This window comes from Heloderma suspectum, chromosome 2 (genome assembly GCF_057233095.1).
Source record: "Heloderma suspectum isolate Gila_16-S chromosome 2, 16-S_ref, whole genome shotgun sequence".
NCBI classification, from domain to species: domain Eukaryota; kingdom Metazoa; phylum Chordata; class Lepidosauria; order Squamata; family Helodermatidae; genus Heloderma; species Heloderma suspectum.
This window is the reverse complement of record NC_139459.1, coordinates 52,580,394-52,599,250: the sequence shown is the minus strand read 5'-3', so window position 1 is coordinate 52,599,250 and position 18,857 is coordinate 52,580,394. Positions and strand designations below refer to the sequence as shown.

General features: G+C 45.3%; 1 protein-coding gene and 1 long non-coding RNA gene across 5 annotated transcripts in view; one reads left to right on the top strand and one right to left on the bottom strand.

Moving 5' to 3' along the window:
• The window catches only part of ATG10 (autophagy related 10), a 202,950-nt gene that overhangs the window by 179,980 nt on the left and 4,113 nt on the right, over positions 1 to 18,857 (bottom strand). For 2 of the 4 annotated variants that reach the window (XM_084833586.1, XM_084833588.1), the window contains exon 1: positions 4,538 to 4,609. The exons of 1 other annotated variant lie outside the window; for it this stretch is intronic. The gene's annotated coding sequence lies outside the window, so the exon portion shown is untranslated. Of the gene's footprint in view, positions 1 to 4,537; positions 4,610 to 17,220; positions 17,303 to 18,857 lie in introns of those variants that run through there. One more of the 4 variants, XM_084833587.1, reaches the window with a different exon arrangement.
• Positions 4,464 to 14,053, top strand: LOC146352250 (uncharacterized). Its single transcript, XR_014787646.1, has 2 exons — positions 4,464 to 4,860; positions 9,564 to 14,053. It is a non-coding gene; the product is annotated as an uncharacterized LOC146352250 (long non-coding RNA).

Here is an 18,857-nt window from a genome sequence, read left to right as displayed (position 1 = left end):
TTGGTAGATTCTTTGTTGTTGTTGTTATCTTTGTATTTTATTTTAATTGTTTTATTGCATTTTGTACACCACACTATGTGTGAAGGTCATTATATAAATACTGTAAATAAATAAAAATAAATAGAATCCTGCACACTGTGCCAGACAGCTGTTGCACATAAACACCCTGCACCACTGCATGTTTCTCTCTCCATCACCACGGGTGGAAGTGTTGGTTTCTGTGATGGAGGACATCTTTTGATTGTACCTCTAGATATTAACTATAGTCATAAATAAACAGTCACCACTACTTCAGCAAAAGCCATCATCTCCAAATTAGACAAATTTTCTTGTCTTATGGCATAACTGCTACTGTGAAAAGTAACAATGGGCCACCATTTCAAAGCCTGCAATTTGCTCAATTTTCAGACTACCTTGGATTCAGATATTGAAAAATCACACCTTATTGGCCACAAGCGAATGGGGAGGTTGAAAGGTTTATTAAGACATTCAGGAAATTCCTATAGATTGCTACAGCAGAGACAGCCAATGTGAAATAAGAGTTCATTTCTTCACAGCTACTTAACCACTCTTCATTGTTCCACCGGCATATCAACAGCTACCATAATGTTACCTGAAATTGATTCCCCACTCAAGGATGCACCCCGTGCACCAATGTGATTAAGCAAAGCTTGCAACAAAACAGTATACTGACTACTGCAGGAAAGCCAGAGCAGTGCCATTCAAAGTGGTTGACGTGGTCCTTGTTAAGAACCTCTAACCTCAAAACAAACTGTCAATGCCCTGCATCAAATCACAATGATAACTGCACAGAGGCATGCCCATAAAGTCACATGTTTTTCACATCAGACTACTTCAAACCAGCTCGCAAATACTTGATGACAACAGTGACTTCATACAGAATGTTGGCCCATTCACTTCTACTGCAACAAATCGAGCAACTCCAGGTGCTCCAGAGACAAGCCATCAACATCACTCAACAAGAACTAGCCATCATGCTTCAAGCTATTTGCATGGCTATTGTTACATAAAGATATCTGTTCTTAATACAGTTGCAGAAGTTTGGTGGGTTGTTTTTTTTTTTAAATGTGCTGGGTTTATAATTATGTTTGTGATTTTCATACCTGAAGGGAAATCAAAACTATATGATGTAATGTTTGTGGCATTCCTTGATCCAGGCCATGATTTCAGAACGTCCTGGGCTAAGCACAGATAATCCACCCCAGAGAATTTATACTAGACTGGCAAGAGCTGGTCAGCCTGTGGCTGTAAGCAAGGAAGAAAATGTTTTTTTTAAATCCATATTCTAAGCTCTGTATGAATCCAGATTCTTATTTCCAAAAGTCCCAGGCCTCTGAACACAACAGGGGCTACCACTCAAAAGGTCCCGTCTCTAGTGCCCACCAATGTAATTTTATTTATTTATTTATTGCATTTATACCCCGCCTTTTTTCCTCTTGCAAGGAACCCAAGGCGGCTTACATTATCCTCCTCCTCTCCATTTTATCCTCACAACAACAACCCTGTGAGGTAGGTTGGGCTGAGAGTCTGTGACTGGCCCAGAGTCACCCAGTGAGCTTCCATGGCCGAGTGGGGACTAGAACCCGGATCTCCCAGCTCCTAGTCCAACACTCTTGCCACTACACCACACTGGCTCTTGGTTATTGATAACAAGGCCAAAAGCAGGGCCTCAGAGACCAATGTTGAGGTCCAGGCAGGTTGTTAGGAGTACAGATGGCTTTTCAAATAATTTGTTCCCAAACCATTTAGGGGTAAAATTGGGCCTGGGAACAGACTGGCAACCAGTGCAGCTGAAATAAAATATGTGTTATATGCTCCAATTGCCAGTCCCCCACATGCAACCAGGCAACTGACGCTTCCAAATCATCTTCAAAGGCAGCATGAATAGTGGGAGAACTCTGCTACACTAGGCTTCCCCAACTGGTTTGTCAAAAGCCCTTCCACTGGCTAGCTCTAGGGTCATGTAAGACATTAGTCCATTAGTCACAGTGGCAAGTTGGTCACCCTCTCCCAATTTACCTCTCAGGTTAGGTAGTTTCCCAGAAGATTCAATTCCTGCCCTTTTTCTTTTTTTTAACTAATGTCAGAATGCTCCACTTAGCTGGAATTGCTCCAGGCTGAGTGATGATGCAGTCAGTAATTTTGAATTCTTTAAAATAGCCTGAAACAAAAGATTTTTGAACATGTAATGATGCTTCCAGGCGAGGCTATTGTGCAATCACACTGCCTCATTCACGGAATTGGGGGGGGGGGGCGGTGTCCAGATGACAGTGTCTTCAATCTGTAGCCCTCATATGTGGTTAAGAAAAAACAGAATAGCTGCACAATGCTCTTTGACTGTTAGCAAGAGGTCTCCATCTGAAAGCACACTAAGGGCGCAATCCTATGCATGGTTACACAGAGAAAAGGCCTACAACTCCCAGCATTCCCAACTCTGTCTAAACATGTATAGGATTGTGCCCTTAGTCACTGGGCCCTGCCTGGTATCCATTCTTAACTATGCAGTGAAATCATTCACTTACATAATATTTTAATGTTACTATTTTCAAGCTATTTTTATCTGCTTCTTGTCTATTATGATCCACTTATAAGAGATATCTAAATTTGCATCACATTTTCCAAGGGCTTGCCTATATTGCATGGATATTTCCTGAAATTGTCTTCATGTCCAGATTCACAGGGAAAACCCAGAACCTTGGCTGGGGCAAACAGGGTGGTCTCAGCCCTTGAAATATCCCTTCCCTATACCATGTATTTATTTAGGGAGGGCATCATAGTAGCCCTGACACCTTCTGACAGTTTTGGAGAATTCAACCTTGGCAACATCTTAAATTGCTAAATGGTGCTGGACTGAATGCTTTGCTCTTCTATAAATACTGTCTCTTTTTAAGGACAGCTTTTTCTGAGTGTGTATGTTTTAAAGGTAGAGAATATGAAATCCCCTACGATGCCCTTTTAGCAACTGAGGGCTTAATTACACATGTTAAATTAAACACATATTTGAAAAAAGCTTAACACTGCCACTTTTATTTTTAAGGAAAAGCAGCGGATTAGGTGAGAGGTCATCAAACACTAAACAATAAACAGCAATCTTCTTCCTTCCTCTGCCCCTTCAGCAGAAGCTGAAAAAGAACAGGGGGACAGATTAAGCAGCCAGGAAGCCCCCAGGTTCGTTTGTTCACACACACGTACACGCACATACACACACCAGCGCCTTCTCAGAGCTATACCACTTCTGGAGGTGGCAGGGAAATATACAAGCAAGGCAAGGGAGTGGCAGCTCCTACCTCCTGGCTCTATCATAAGCCTCCCTGGGTACCATAGCAGGGAGGACTGAGTTCACAATGCTGTCTAGGGACAGCACAGCAGCACAGAGGAAGTGAGAGGATAGGTGGCTGCTCCTTTTATGGAGAAGGCTATCACTGGCTACCAGTCCTGATAGCTATACGCCAACTCCAGTATCAGAGGCAGTATGCCTCTCTATACCACTTGCTGGGGAATATGGGCAGGAGGGTGCTGTTGCACTCATGTCCTGCTTGTGGGTTTCCGTGAGCAGCTGGATGGCCACTGAGTGAACAGAATGCTGGACTATATGGACGTTCTGACGTTCTTATGTTCTCACTTCCTCCCCAGGAAACCAAGTCGTGCCAGTTGTGCCATCCAGAGAGGGTGAGCAAGGAGGCAAAGTCAGTGCTCACACTCTGCCTCTAGCTAGCATGATGTGGCCCCAATCCTTCCTTTCACAGCGCTGAGAGCAAAAGAGAGGTGGCAGCTGCTGTTTTCCCTGCACGCTTCCCTGTTCTCCCCCACCAGTGGAAGTCAGAGGAGGCAGCAAATGGGAGGAGGGGGGAACCATGGTCTTCCCTATTGGGGGGTCCCTCTCCTTTGTATTTTACAGCCGCTGCTGCAGGGCAGGGGAAAGGTGATAAACCTTTCTATTTCCTCTTCCAAATAAAATTAAACACCTCTTTTTCAAATAGGCGTTTAACACCTGGTGTAGATAGGAACACAGAAGACCTGAAACCTGCCACAAGGGAAGCAACCGCACAGAGAAACAGTTTGTTGATTGAACTACAAAGCAGATAAAGACATTACTTTTCTTTTCTGCAAAATCACTGCTGCATCTGGCATGCTTACTAGACAAGGCTGTGCTGGAGAAGAGGGAGACAATCCTCTCACACACACACCCACCCTTCAGGGGCCCGGCGACTTCCCTCCCTTCCTCTGCGGAATTATCCCTGCGTGCGGTTGAGCAAAGGAGCGGGGCGTTGTGCGCGCGGGGGGCGGGGGCGTCAGTCTGGCTGGGCACGGTGGGGCGGGACAGAGCAGCCCTGGGGACGTGCCGCGGCGGCGACGGAGGCGGCTGCCAGGGCGGGAGTTTCCAAGGCTCGGCGCGCCCAGGCAGAGAAGCTGGCTCGGGGAGCCAGAAGGGAGCCCCTCGGGCGGAGAGGCGCGGCGGGCGCAGCTACGGCCCGCGCCCGCCCTCGCGAGCCCCGCGCCCGCCTCCCCCGCTCACCTTCTCCGCCTCCCGCCAGTTTCAGACGGCGGCGCGGAGCGGGCGCCGCCTCTCCTTTCCCCTGCGGGAGGAGCTCGGCGGGGGGAGGGAGGAGCGGCGGAGCACGCGCGGCAGCGCCGGCCTTCCCCTCCCTCGGGCTCCGGCGGCAGCCCCGGGCCGCAACCCGCGAAGCGCATGCGCCGCTCAGACGCACGCGTTGTCCGTGGGCGGCCGCGAGCGGGCGGAGGGCGCCGAAGCGGCTCGGAAAAGCGGGGCCGCTGCCTGCGCCTTGCTTCGCGGTCGCCGCCTCTTCACGTTCGGAAGTCAGGTTAGAACCCTTTCAGGTCAGCACCCTTTTAAAAATGCAAGTGTATGTAATGTTCGTGTTAAACACATATTTGAAAATGGTTCCTTCAGCAGCACTTTTATTATGAAGAAATAATAACACTGGGGAGGAGAGACAATCAGACAATAAACAGTAAATAGCAAAGTCTCCCCCCTTCCCTGCAGCAGACGCTAGAAAAGAACAAGGGAGAGAGATCCCCACCCAGCCAGGAAGACCTTGGAACCTCCTCGACCCCGCCCCCCCAGCTGCTGCTGCCCCTGCCCCTAGGAGGGAGCAGGGGAGGATGCGAGGAAGAGGAGGCAGCAGCTTCTACTTCCTCTCACTTGCTCACCCTCCCTGGGCACTGAGAGGGAGGATTGGGCCCAGATGGTGCTACCTAGAGGCAGAGCGCAAGCAGCCACCTCTGCCATCTTGCTTGCCCTTTCTCTTTGGGCAGTGCCAGTGTAGAGGGTTGGTCATAGAAGCCACCGCATCTTCTCGGTCACTCAGCTGCACTCTTCCTCTGAGTTGTATAGTGGTGAGGATTGGGCCCAAGTCACCCAATCCTCCACACCACTCAGAGCGGGGAAGTGAGCAGGCAGAGGTAGTGACCGCTCCTGGACTGGCTACCTTTTGCTCACGCCCTCTAGATTGCCAAGTCAAATTCTTCCCACTGCACAGCCCAAAGAAATAGCATGTGCAAACAGGTAGAGCAATTCAGAGGAAGAGAGCAGGTCAGCAAGTAGAGGTAGTGGCTACCATCACTTGCCTAATTGTTCCTACTGAGCAACTGTTTCTGCCACTCACCTCCATCTTGCAGGGCGGGGGGTGCAGCAGACAAGGTTAGTCATGAAAGGAGCATCCACCTCCTCGTGTCACTTGTTCACCTGAATTCTCCATCTGGGCAGCAACAGTAGGGATTCTGACTGGTGAACCAAATCCTCCCTGCTGTGCCATCTACAGAGAAAGGTTGAGCAAGAGAAGACAGCAGAAGCTCCTTGCAGCAGCAGCTGCTGCCTCCACACAATAGTTCAGCCTTTCTTTATCTCAGCAGCAAGGGCTGGGCAAGTGATGGTTGCTGATGCTCTTCCTGCTCACACATCCTCTTCCTTGGGGCAATGGAGGAGCACTGAGCTTAGTGAGGCCATCTAGAAGGAATGAGTGACAAAGAGAGTGCAGTGGCTTGCTCACTCACCATCTGCTTGCTCACTCGTTCTCTCTCTGTGTCCAGACTGAAGGAGAAGGAGAGAACGAGCAAGAGAGGGGGTGATGGAGCAAAAGGTGGCTGTTCCTCACCACCTCTGCCTGCTCACTTGCCCTGTATCACTGGATGGTGTGGAGGTTTGAGCTAATTGGGCTTCACCACCACACCACTTGGAGGGAGAGCACAGTTGAGTGAGCAAGAGGAAGCTGCACCACCCAGAGAGAGAAGGCAAGCAAGCGAGCAGGTGTGGCTGCTCATGCTCTGCCACTAGGCAGCACTGTGGACCCAATCCTCCCGGTTAGGGTGTCAGAGAGAGCGACCAAGAGAAGAGGTAGAAGCAGCCACTGTCTTCTCTTCCTTGCAGGCTTCTATAGAAGTAGCAGAAAGAGTAGGAGGCAGGGATGCAAATGAAATATAGGAGTAGAAGACAGGGGCATTGCAGGGGCTTCCTGGCTGGCTGGTTTCCCCCACCCCCTGCTCTTTTACAGCCTTTGTTGCAGGACAGGGGAAAAGAGGAGAGATTGCTATTTATCATTTACTGTTTGATTGCTTCTCCTCCCCAAGGGCTTCCTTCAAAATAGAACTGGCAGTGTAAAGCTCTTTTTTCCCCAAATCCAGGTTTAAGGTGACATGTAGTTAAGCTGAGGAAGAAGCTTATTCTGGACACTTACAATTATAGAAAAATACAGCGTCGTAACAAATTAAAAGGATATTTCAATACCTCCCTTCTAAGATTGTTGAGAGCATTTTTTGGAATTTAAGAAGGTTAAAAACATTTTAGGATAAACTTGTTTTCAGAACCATGCTGATATTTAACCTACTATACCAAAGGGCCTTCCTAATATTTGCCAAAAAGGAACAACTCATGCTGGGTATCTTTCAGGCTACAATCCTATATATACTTACCCAGGAACACAATGGGGCTGACATGCTTAGTAGACATGCAATTTCAGTCTGTTTTTTACTTCAAACTTTGCAGCAAATGCCCTAGTTTTGGGGGGGAAATAATTAACTGAGAAACCACATGATTGAATCATTTGCACAGGCCTCTGGAACCAGGTAATAATTTGGCCAGGATAAACTGAATCTGTTCCATTAAGCATATTTTTGGGATTCTTTTCCCAGACATATACATTAATTTAGTCCAATAATTAAGAAGATACAGATAGTAACTCAATTCTACAATTAATTTTGACTTTTTAGAAGGCTAAAGGTATGCTCCAGGATATTCCCAATATTTTGTCCTGAAAAAGCTCAAGATTAGACTCAGGCACACACATAATTCAGCTCCATAAAGGATCCTAAGCTACAATTTGAATTTTAAAAGATTTTAAAAATATAGAGGAATGGCTCATCTAAAACTTTGAAAGGCAACCGCTTCATCTTTGCAACATTATTTCCACTTTTCAGAACAAGAAACCAAGTCCCCAAACACCAAGTGTGCAAAGCTGGTTTTTAACCAAACTTGACCAATTCATACTTCCTAATGTTTCACAGATGAAAATAGGGACATCCTGTGCACTAGAGTTTAGGGCTAGGGATGGGTTGTGACAACCCAGCAGGATGGTCTGCTGGTCAGTGGTGGAGCCAACACAATCCAGACTGAAACGTCCTGCAAATAGAAAGTGGGTGCTGAATGCATGCAGGCAGATGGCTCCAGGTAATAAAAGTAGTGAGGCAAGTTACACACTTCACAGCAAGAAAAAAAACACCCCATGTAAGCACCGTATTGCATTTTCACCACTTAGAAGATATTGGTCCCATTTTGCAGCTGAAACATACCGAATTGCAGCGGCAGTGAACAGTACAAGAATAATCAGTGAATTCAAGGCCAGAATTCTTACAAAAGCTTTCCCCTCACTACATGAGTAATCCCGAAACACTTCGAATACAAAAAAATCTCTCACACAGATTAAAGCTCCAGCACTCCCCTCTTTAGTACCTAAGCACCAACACCATCTACACTGATTTTAGTTTGCCAGCAAAGAACGTGTAATTCTGTTCCCTTCCACATAATAATCCACTCCTCATTTTCCTTCCACCAACAAGGTTTCACACACACAAAACTCTACCCTCTAGCTTCTTGTTATACACTTATTGTACACACACACACATACACTCACCATTTGTACCACAGTCTCACCAGGGAAACTAAGGAGTCCGTTTTAATAGCAGGGCTGAGTGAGAAGAACATGAGAGGAAAAGTACCTCTGAACATGTGTAGAGTCTTTTCCTCATCAGTTATTAACTGCTGTATCCTGCCTCCCCAAAATTTTAAAATCCACAATTGCTTTCTTCTTCTACTCTCCATACCTTCATTCTAGCTAGTTCCCCATTTTCTCTCTCCCCTTTTCAAACAACCTACCAGCACAGCTGAAGAAGGCATTTCCTTTTGTTATTTTTCTCTTGATGTTTTACCAATAAATTAGGACTGGGAGGTGAAAGCCAGGAGGCATTTCCAACTTCCTCCACCCCTCAAACTTTTTTTGCAACTTTGTGTTGCAGAAAGAGCTCATCTAGCTAATAATGAAAAGGTCAAATTTGCATTTAACACTGAAGACTTTAAAAATTTATGCATTTAAAGAATATATGTTTATGTCTTTGCTTCAGAACACATAATAGTTACCCCAGTAGTTTTGGTAAAACCATAACTGATGGGGTGTCAAAGTTACAGGGCTATACATAACAATTTAGTAGCAACCTCACCATTAATGCCTATCTTGGGTTCCCGCTGCTACTAGCACACATAAAACAAAAAGAGGGAAGGATAAACAAGGACTCTAAAGCTTTGAGGGTGGAGTTTTCCCTGCAACAGTCATTAAACAGGTTCTGTTAATAGAGTATATTTAAGGCTAACAACGATCTGCTATAGCCCACCTGAGCATGGGAAATAAACTATAGCTAACCTTGTGTGAGGAGTGGCCAACTAGAAGTTAAACCAAAGTAAAAAGCAGACTGCTGACTACTTCTAGTTGCCATGGGAACTAAAGAATTCAGGGAAGGAGAGGTCAACTGGGAGAAGGCCCAGTTTATCATTCTTGCTTACTTTGTTTGTTAATGTTCTTTTTTGTTTTTGTCTCAAAACTCAAAATAATAAATGAGAGGACCTAGGAGAAATCCCTGGTTTTAAAAAAAAAACTCCATGTGGGAGTGGAAAGTGCCATCTGAAAACAGTCGGCTGTGCAGATATCTTTCTGAAAGAAACAGGGGCTGCATCTGAAAGCTGAAAAGATCCTGCCCAAAAACTAGTAAACAGCTATGCCTGAGAAGAGGAAGATCAGGAAAGAGATAGCAGAAAGAAGGCCCAGCAGCTACAGTGAGACTGGTGCTGAGGAGAAGACCCACATCTAAGTCCAGCAATGTTCTCATCTGACTGGAAGGCTGCCAGTTGAAGCCAATAGCTTCAGCAACATCAATCATTGGCAAGGATGTGGACTCCACAGTGACTGTTTAAACTGGAACTGCTACTAATTGTCCATTCACTCTTTTTCTTTTCTTTCTTTACTTTTTTGACACAGAGAATCCAGATGATGTTCATAGCTTGAAGTTGTGCGGTGTTTTCACAGTGATTACTTCATTATTTGCTGGAGTGCACTTTCAGCTACACACAGGATTGCAAACTGTTCTGCCTTGGGCAGGGGGAGTGTCTAGTGGGAATGGGGTGTTGGAACCAGGTCAACTGTCATATATCCTCCATCTGCCCCTTCCACCCAATACCTTCTGCTTCCGTACCTGGTGTTATTACACTCACTAGCGGCTTCTATGGTGGAATGACACCACAGCTGGGCACTGAACTTGGGAATGGACTGTAGTCATGGGGCTCACAATGCAACAGGACGAGCTCGCCAGAGTGGGCCAAACTCTGGGGCGTCAGGTCTGGACTTAAGGGGAGTGAAGGCCCCACTGCATCTCCAGCCCTGGGAAGGCACCTGCGAGAGAACCTCCAGCCATGCCCTGGCTCGTCACCATGAAGTGGGGCAGGACCCGCAGGCAATTGACCTTCAAGCAACACTGAGAGAGGTGTAGCCTGATGAGGAACCTGGTTCCACAAGTGTGTTCGAAATACTGATGACCAGTTAACAATTCTCGCAGCTCATTGCATTCTTCATCGATGCGCAAGATGAGTGATCTACTGCTAAGTGCTGTACAAGTTTGTGGGGTTGCCTTCCCAAAGCAAGGGTCGCCTCTCAGTTCTCTGACAAATCACATGTTGGTGAGAAACTCATATACAGGGTGATTGGCTCAATCCAAGGCCTCGCCAGCAGAAGACCTCACAACTGCAGGCACAGGGGGCTGAGGCAGATCCCAATATACCCTCACCCTACCCAATGGTCAACCTGGAATTTTGCTCAGCCCTCTGGGCACCAAACCAGTAGCACACACCCTTACCCAAAGCTTCATCTTGAATGCCTCCAGTGTGGGAGAGCCCACTACCTACCCAGGTAATCGGTTCCATTGTATTGCTCTAACAGTCAGGACGTTTTTCCTGATATTCAGCCGGAATCTGACTTCCTATAACTTGAGCTCATTATTCTACGTCCTGCACTCTAGGATGACCAAGAAGAGATCCTGGCCTTCCTCTCTGTGACAGCCTTTCAAGTACTTGAAGAGCGCTATCCTATCTCCCCTCAGTCTTCTCTTCTCAAGGCTAAACATGCCCAGTTCTTTCAGTCTCTCCTCATAGGGCTTTGTTTCCAGTCCCCTGATCATCTTTGTTGCCCTCCTCTGAACCCTCTCCAGTTTGTCTGCATCCCTCTTAAAGTATGGTGCCCAGAACTGGACACAATACTCAAGATGAGGCCTAACCAGTGCTGAGTAGAAGGGAACTAGTACTTCACAGGATTTGGAAGCGATACTTCTATTATGCAGCCCAAAATAGCATTTGCCTTTTTTGCAGCCACATCACATTGTTGGCTCCTATTCAGCTTGCGACCGACAACAATTCCAAGATCCTTCTCGTTTGTAGTATTGTTGAGCCAAGTATCCCCCATCTTGTAACTGTGCATTTGGTTTCTTTTTCCTAGGTGCAGCTTTATCCCTATTAAATGTCATTCTGTTGTTTTCCGCCCAGCACTCCACTCTATCAAGATCACTTTGAATTTTGTTACCTGATCAAAAAATGAGATCAGATTAGTCTGGCAGGATTTGTTCTTGACAAATTCATGTTGGCTTCGAGTAATCACTGCATTGTTTTCAAGGTGCTTACATACTGATCGCTTTATAATCTGCTCCAGAATTCTCCCAGGGATTGATGTCAAACTGACTGGTCTGTAGTTCCCAGGTTTCTCCTTTTTGAAGATAGGGACAATGTTAGCCCTCCTCCAGTCATCTGGCATGTCACCCATCCTCCATGATTTCTCAAAGATAATAGACAGTGGTTCTGAGAGCTCTTCTGCCAGTTCCTTTATTACTCTAGGATGCAGTTCATCTGGCCCTGGAGATTTGAACTCATGCAAAGTAATGAGGTGTTCCTTGACCATATGCCTGTCGATCTCAAGCTGCAATCCTGCCCCTTCAGCCTGTACTTCGCCTTTGCCAGCGGGCTCATAGGCCCTCTTTTGGAAGAAGACTGAGCCGAAGTAGGAATTGAGCATGTCTGCCTTTTCTTTGTCATCTGTTATTATTTTGCCATCCTTATTTAATAGTTGAACCACCATTTCTTTCCTCTGTCTTTTGCTATGCACGTATCTGAAGAAAGCCTTTTTGTTGTTTTTAGCATCCCTCACTAACCTCAGCTTGTTCTCAGCTTTAGTCTTCCTGACACCATCCCTGCAATTCTTTGCTCCCTGCTGTCACGGTGGAAACTGAGCCAATAGAGCCCCAGGGCAGTTCTGATTCTGAGGAGGAACAGCAATCGGTGGAAGAGGAGCTCGCTCATCTCTTATAAGCACAGCAGAGATTCCTCCTGCCAGCATTCCTGGGATAGATAGCGACCCTGGCAGTGAGGGAGCGCTGGAGGGGGGCTTGCTGGACATTCAGCACAGACTCAGGGAGCGACGACAGATGGAGGGTGCCGAAAGGAGGCGTAGCGCTCGTTTGGCTTGCAAACAACGGTCGTGTCCCGAGGACCCAAGGGAAAGAGGGAGGATCTCTCCCCAGCCCATAAGTTCAGGGTCTTCCCATGATTCTCCTTCAAACGGGGACCAACTGCCTCACCTGGAGCTTAGGCTACTCATCTATCTTTCCCCAGTGCTGTTCCTTGCTTTGGCGCTAGCAACTAGTATTCTGAAAGAGTCATAAAGTAATAAAGGAATAAAGTCTTGGAAAGAATTCCTCATCGTCTGTGTCCTGAGTTGGCTATTGGTGGGGACTGCAAGAGGCAGCTAGCGCGCTCCTGACACCTGCCTGTACTCTTCCTTTGTAGCTTGGCCTTCCTTCCACTTCCTATATGTGTCCTTTTTTGTTTTCAGGACATCTCTAAGCTTTTTGTGAAGCCACATTGGCTTCTTCTGTTGTCATCCACCTTTTTACTTGTTGGAATTGTTTGTAATTGTGCCTTTAGAATTTCCCTTTTTTAAAACTCCCACCCATCTTGGTCTCCTTTTCTCATTAGAGTTGCTTGCCATGGGACCTTACTTATCATTGCTCTGAGTTTATTAAAATCAGCTTTCCTAAAATCCAGGGTTTGGCTACACTCGGCTTTTGCTTCTTTTAGAACCAAGAACTCAAGTATAACATGGTCGCTTTCCCCCAGAGTTGCTGTAACTGCTACTTTACCCACTAAGTCATCTCTGTTGGTTAGGATCAAGTCAAGGATAGCCGAGCCTCTAGTTCCTTCCTCCGCTTTCTGTCAGAGGTAGTTATGAGCAACACAAGTCAGGAATTTCTTGGAGGGGCCGTATTTTGCAGAATTTGTCTCCCAACAAATATCGAGGAAATTGAAGTCCCCCATTACTACTACATCTTGCTTCCTTGAAACATTGGCAAACATGATCCTCCTCCTCTCCATTTGATCCTCACAACAACCCTATGAGGTAGGTTAGGCTGAGAGTCAATGACTGGCCCAAAGTCACCCAGTGAGCTTCATTGGCCAAGTGGGAACTACAACCCAGATCTCCCGAGTCCCAGTCCAACACTCTAACCACACCACCACTCTTCTCTCTCTTGGCCTTTAGAAAGGGTGTAAAATGCATCTTTTCAGTTCAGTTTTAAAATGTGTTCAATATTTCACTGTTTTTACTGTTTTTAATGCTCTTGTTTTTATTGTTTTAAGTTGTTGTATACCACCTTGATGGCTTTTTAGCAGATAAGGTGGCATATAAATGTTAACAATATATAAACCATATTGTTAGGTTATTTAGTATAGCAATTATTTTGCTTTAGTAATATCCATAACATACCAGTTATTTCTTTAGTAACAGGTTTAAGCAATTCTGGTTGTTGTTTTTTACCACAGAATAAATCTAACCTTGGTTTGTAAAATCATCCAGGAGTATATTCTATTCTGGTTAAAATCAGTGGGAGCTTGAACAACCATCTAAGGAAGTATTGTAAATGAATTACTACAAAGGCTATCATCCACATAAATGTGAATCCCTTTCTCTCCCTGCCTCCCCAAATAATGGAAGAAAAAAAATCTTACCACTAAGCCTAGAAAAATGATGACACTTATGAAGAAATGAAACAATGGGACAAGTATATATTCCAACTTTATAGCTAGATCATTAATAGGGGATAAGTTAAAGACATGGAAAGAAGATACAACTTTGAAAGAATTTCTGAAGTTTGTGCAAAACTCCACCCTACTGTTGGTCTCAAAAGTGTCTTTAAATCCATTGCAATGATGTCTGTGTTATCACCCACCAACATTTTGTGAGTGGCAACTCTTAAAGTATTAATCACTGTCTATACTTTTTTGTATTTCAATCTCCCCCACCCCACATGTGTGTATATATCTGCTAATTTGAGGTTGACACTTCATGTATCTTATGAAGTGGACAGTGTATGCCAAAATAATGCTTATGTTGAAATGAATGTTCTAGTCTTTAAGGTGCCACAAGACTCTGGTGTTTTTGCTAAAACAGACTACCGCTCTTCAGATCTATGAAGGCAGCAAACAGTACCCTTCCACATATCACATATTTGTATCCATGTTTGAATTACCATATCTAATTCCAGCCTGTTCCCCCATGGAGGTATCAGTTGCAGCTGCCCAGCTCTTAACTTTATGAAGTAAGGTATTGTTGCTTATTAAGTAAATAATCGTTGTATAGTTTGACCACAACAATTTGGATTCAAATGTGCACTTCAATATGAGAAAGGCATATTTCTTTCTTGTTGAAAGGCTGTTTTACATCTCAGGCTACAGCATTTCAAGACACAAGTGAAAGACAGAAATGTTCTTCCACTTGTTCAAGAGCTTGCATAGTCTTTTGCACAAGCAGCGGCATAAGAACTATTAGGGTGCAATCCTATGCATGTTTAGACAGAGAAAAGGCCTACAACTCCCAGCATGCCCCAGTCAGGTAGCTGGGGAATGCTGGGAGTTGTAGGCCTTTTCTCTGTCTAAGCATGCATAGGACTGCACTCTTATAGAGTCTATTACAGTAGTGTGTAACAAGTCCCTGTGGAAATATTTGTGGGACAGCACTATCTCCTTCTACTCACAATTTAGATCCAACCCATTATTTATTAAATGTAGGGATTTAGTAAGGAAAAAAGAGCCAAAGATAAGGAGAGGCATCATGTGAACCAATCCTTTTTCTAGGTTATGAGAAGCTATTTTAAACCAATGTGAAAAACCTGTGAGAGAGTGATTTTTCTATCTTCATTTAAGTCCCTCTATCTGCTAAATCAGAATTCTGTAAAATATAGACTAATGACTAAAATGTCTTTGGCTAACCAAAAATTATACTGACTGACTGTAAAATATGATCTGATTTGTCGTGCCTTGTGCTTATAAAATTCACATTGGCTATTAGAAATTTTCTATTTTGGCATAGGTACAAAATATATATCAGTTGAAGAGGAGGTCATTTGTTTTCACAAAATGTCAAATCCTGAAGTCAGTCTGTATACTAGTAGCAATCCAAATGCTGTCAGTACTGGTCCTTATGTAACCAAAATGGCTCCATCCATCCATCCATTTATTTATTTCTATACTGCCCAATAGCTGAAGCTCTCTGGGTGGTTTGCAAAAATTAAAACCAAAGAGCACACAATAAAACAATACAAAATATATAAAACAGTTAAACCACAGTAAACAATACAACCAGACTAAAACCAAAATTTTTATGCACACAAAATTGTGCATAATTTGTGCCTCCATGCACAAATGAGAGGTATCAGTAGGTGAACCCAAAAGTTTGCAGAAGTAAAAAAAAATTTAGAAAAAAAAATTGGGGAAACCCCACAAAAACAGCCTGAGGACGAGCATGCTTAGTGGGCATGGAATGTTTACTGACTGTTTGGGGGTGCGGGGAGTCAAATAGGATATGCTGGAAGAGGACACGGCCGAAGAGGAGTACTCCACACTGCAAAATATTGTTGCAAGTTCCACTTATTTTACAGATTGCTTGTTCCCCAAATGTGCTCACTCTCACTCTCACTCATTCACACACATACACAGGGGTGTGTGATGATCATTCTACCTCAATGGAGAGGTCAGGGAGGGATGCCCTGTAATACAGAAACTTGTTTCAGTTGGAAAGAGCGCACTCACTATGGAGGGACTGATGGAAGAACAACCACAAACATTTCTGAAACAGCCAGAAATGGCACCATAGGCCTGATGTCATACATGCATGTAGGACAGAGGCACGCAGTCCTTCAAGATCTTCCAGACCTTACTCCCTGCCTTTCTAATGGCAGTCTGTCCCTTTTGTTTCATTTCACACACACACACACACACTTACACTTAGACCACACCCTTATTAGCCCTCTGATTCCCTCCAACTTTATTCTGAACATTCCAGAGTGGTCCTGTACCGTGAAGCAATCTTCTTCTTTATCCCTCTTGGATCTCACTTGATATACAGTAATTGCTCAAAATAATACCAAATGGCTGCAATATTTCTTCAGCCAATTATTAGGGCAGGGACTGCTAATAGTAAAAGAATCAGCTGAACATTCTTTGACATGTTCCTCTTCTTTTGTAACCTGCATACACATCCCCATTCTGGCATTAATTTTTCTAGAGTGCTTTACTAGCACTAGTCTATGCACATTGACTGTTTTCATACCTGTCTGAGGAATACATTAGCCACCCCAATTTTTTTCAGATTTGAATCCTAAAGAGACTGTCCCCAATTTATTTATTTATTTTATTTAAAACATTTCTATCCCACCCTATATCATTAAGATCTCAGGGCGGCATACAGATAAAATCAATGTAAACAATATAAAACAATAAATAACACCCAAAAACATATTAAACTATTAAACAAGCTTAAACCAATTAAAATCTAAAACAATAAAAACAGTTAAAACAATGTGTTAGGGAATGCATTTAGCCCTCAAAGGCTTTGGTAAAAAGCCACATTTTTACTTGGCGCTGAAACGAGACCAATGTCTGCGCTAATTGGGCCTCCAAGGGGAGGGCATTCCACAACCAGGGTGCCACAGCAGAGAAAGCCCTCTCCCACATCCCACCATAGAGTATGTCTCGTACTGATGGGATGCAGAGGGGGCTCCAACAGATCTCAGTTCTCAGGCAGGCATATATAGGGTGAGGCTCTCCCTCAAATATCAAGGTCCCAAGCTGCTTAGGGCTTTAAGTGTCATTACCAAAACCTTGAATTCCGACCAGAACTGTATTGGCAGCCAGTGCAATTCCTTTAAAACTGGAGTTATATGGTTTTTATGAGGTGTTCCAGTCAGCAGTCTAGCTGCTGCATTTTTCACTAGCTGCAACTTCTGAGTCATCTTCAAGGGCAGCCCCACGTAAAGTGCATTGCAATAGTCTGATCAGGAGGTTACCAGCGCATGTACTACTGTGGCTAGGTTATTCCTGTCCAGGAAAGGCCATAGCTGGTGGATCAGCCGAAGCTGGCCGCAAGTACTCCGGGCCACGGAGTCCACTTGGGGCTCCAGTGACAGGGATGGATCTAGGAGTACTCCCAAGCAACATACCTGCTCCTTCAGCGGGAGTGCAACCCCGTCCAGGACAGGTCGCTTACCCAATTCCCGAACTCAGGAACCACCAATCCACAGAGCTTCCGTCTTGTCAGGATTTACCTTAGCTTCACCTTATTGGCCCTCATCCAGCCCATTATAGCCTCCAGGCACTGGTCCAGCACTTTCAGCGTCGCAGCTAACTCTGACAACATGGAGAAATACAGCTGAGGATTATCAGCATACTGGTGACACCCCACCCCAAAACTCCTAATGACCTCTCCCAACGGCTTCATGTAGATATTGAACAGCATGGGGGATAGATTAGAACCCTGTGGCACCCCACAGCTTAAAAGCCGTGGGGTAGAACAGGAATCCCCCAATACCACTCTCTGGAATCGGCCCTGCAGGTAGGAGCAGAACCACTGTAGCACAGTGCCCCCAACTCCCATCCTGCAGAGCCTATCCAGTAAGACACCATGATCAATGGTGTCAAAAGCTGCTGAGAGATCCAGGAAGATCAACAGGGTAGTACTCCCGCTGTCTTTCACCCGGAGTAGGTAATCAGTCAGAGCAACCAAGGCCATTTCAGTGCCGTACCCTGGCCTGAAACCAGACTGAAATGGGTCCAAATAATCAGTGTCCCCCAAGAACGTCTGAAGCTGCCCAGCCACCACACGCTCAAGCACCTTGCCCCAAAAGGGGATATTGGCAATGGGTGATAGTTCTCACACACCTCTGGGTCCAGGGAGGGCCTGGTGCACTACAGCCTCTTTCAAGGCAGCAGGCACCACCCCCTGACAGAGCAAAGCATTTGCTACTCCCTGGACTCCCCCAGCCAATCCACCCCTGCTAGATCGTATAAACCAAGATGGGAAAGGATCAAGCTTGCATGTGGTGGGCCAGACTGATTCAAGCATCTTGTCCTCATCATTAGGCGGCAACAACTGAAACTGATCCCAGGAAACACAACCAGATGGAACACTGGACACCTCCCCAGACTCTGTGATAACTGTGGCGCCAAGTTCTGAGCAAATATGAGGAACTTTCTCCTCGAAGTGCCTAGCAAATTTATCACAGCAGATGACCGAGGGTTCCAATCTCAGTTTCTCTGAGCCTGAGCAAGATCCTAACAGGCCCTTCACCACTCGGAACAATTCTGCTGGGTGACATTTCGAGGATGAAATAATAGATGTATAGTAAGATTTTTTTTACCATCCTCACTGCCATATAATAGGCACAACAAAAAGTCTTTGCTAATCGTTGATCATACTCGCTCCAAGACCTGCACTACCTGCATTCTAGCTGTCGTCCGGCCTGTTTCATTGCCCATAGATCTTCTGTAAACCAAGGTGAATTTTGGGCTCCACAGCACTGGAGTGGGCGCTTAGGAGCAATTGTATAAATGGCCCTTCCCAACTCACTGTTCCATAGTGAGACCAGAGCCTTGACCGAATCGCCAGCCCTTTCAGATGGAAAATCACCCAGAGCATTCAGGAATCCATCAGATTCCATAAGTCTCCAGGGGCGGACCATCTTAATTGGTCGTCCCCCTGTCCCCCCCACAGGGAGGACCTGCTACTGCCAATCCAAACTTCACAAGGAAATAATCTGGCTGTGACAACGGGGTTGTTGAAACACCCCCCAAAACCAGACCATCCCTCATCCGTCCAATAGCAAAAATCAGGTCTAGCATATGTCCTGCTACATGTGTTGGGCCAGTGATGTACTGAGACAGCCCCATGGTTGTCATGGTTGCC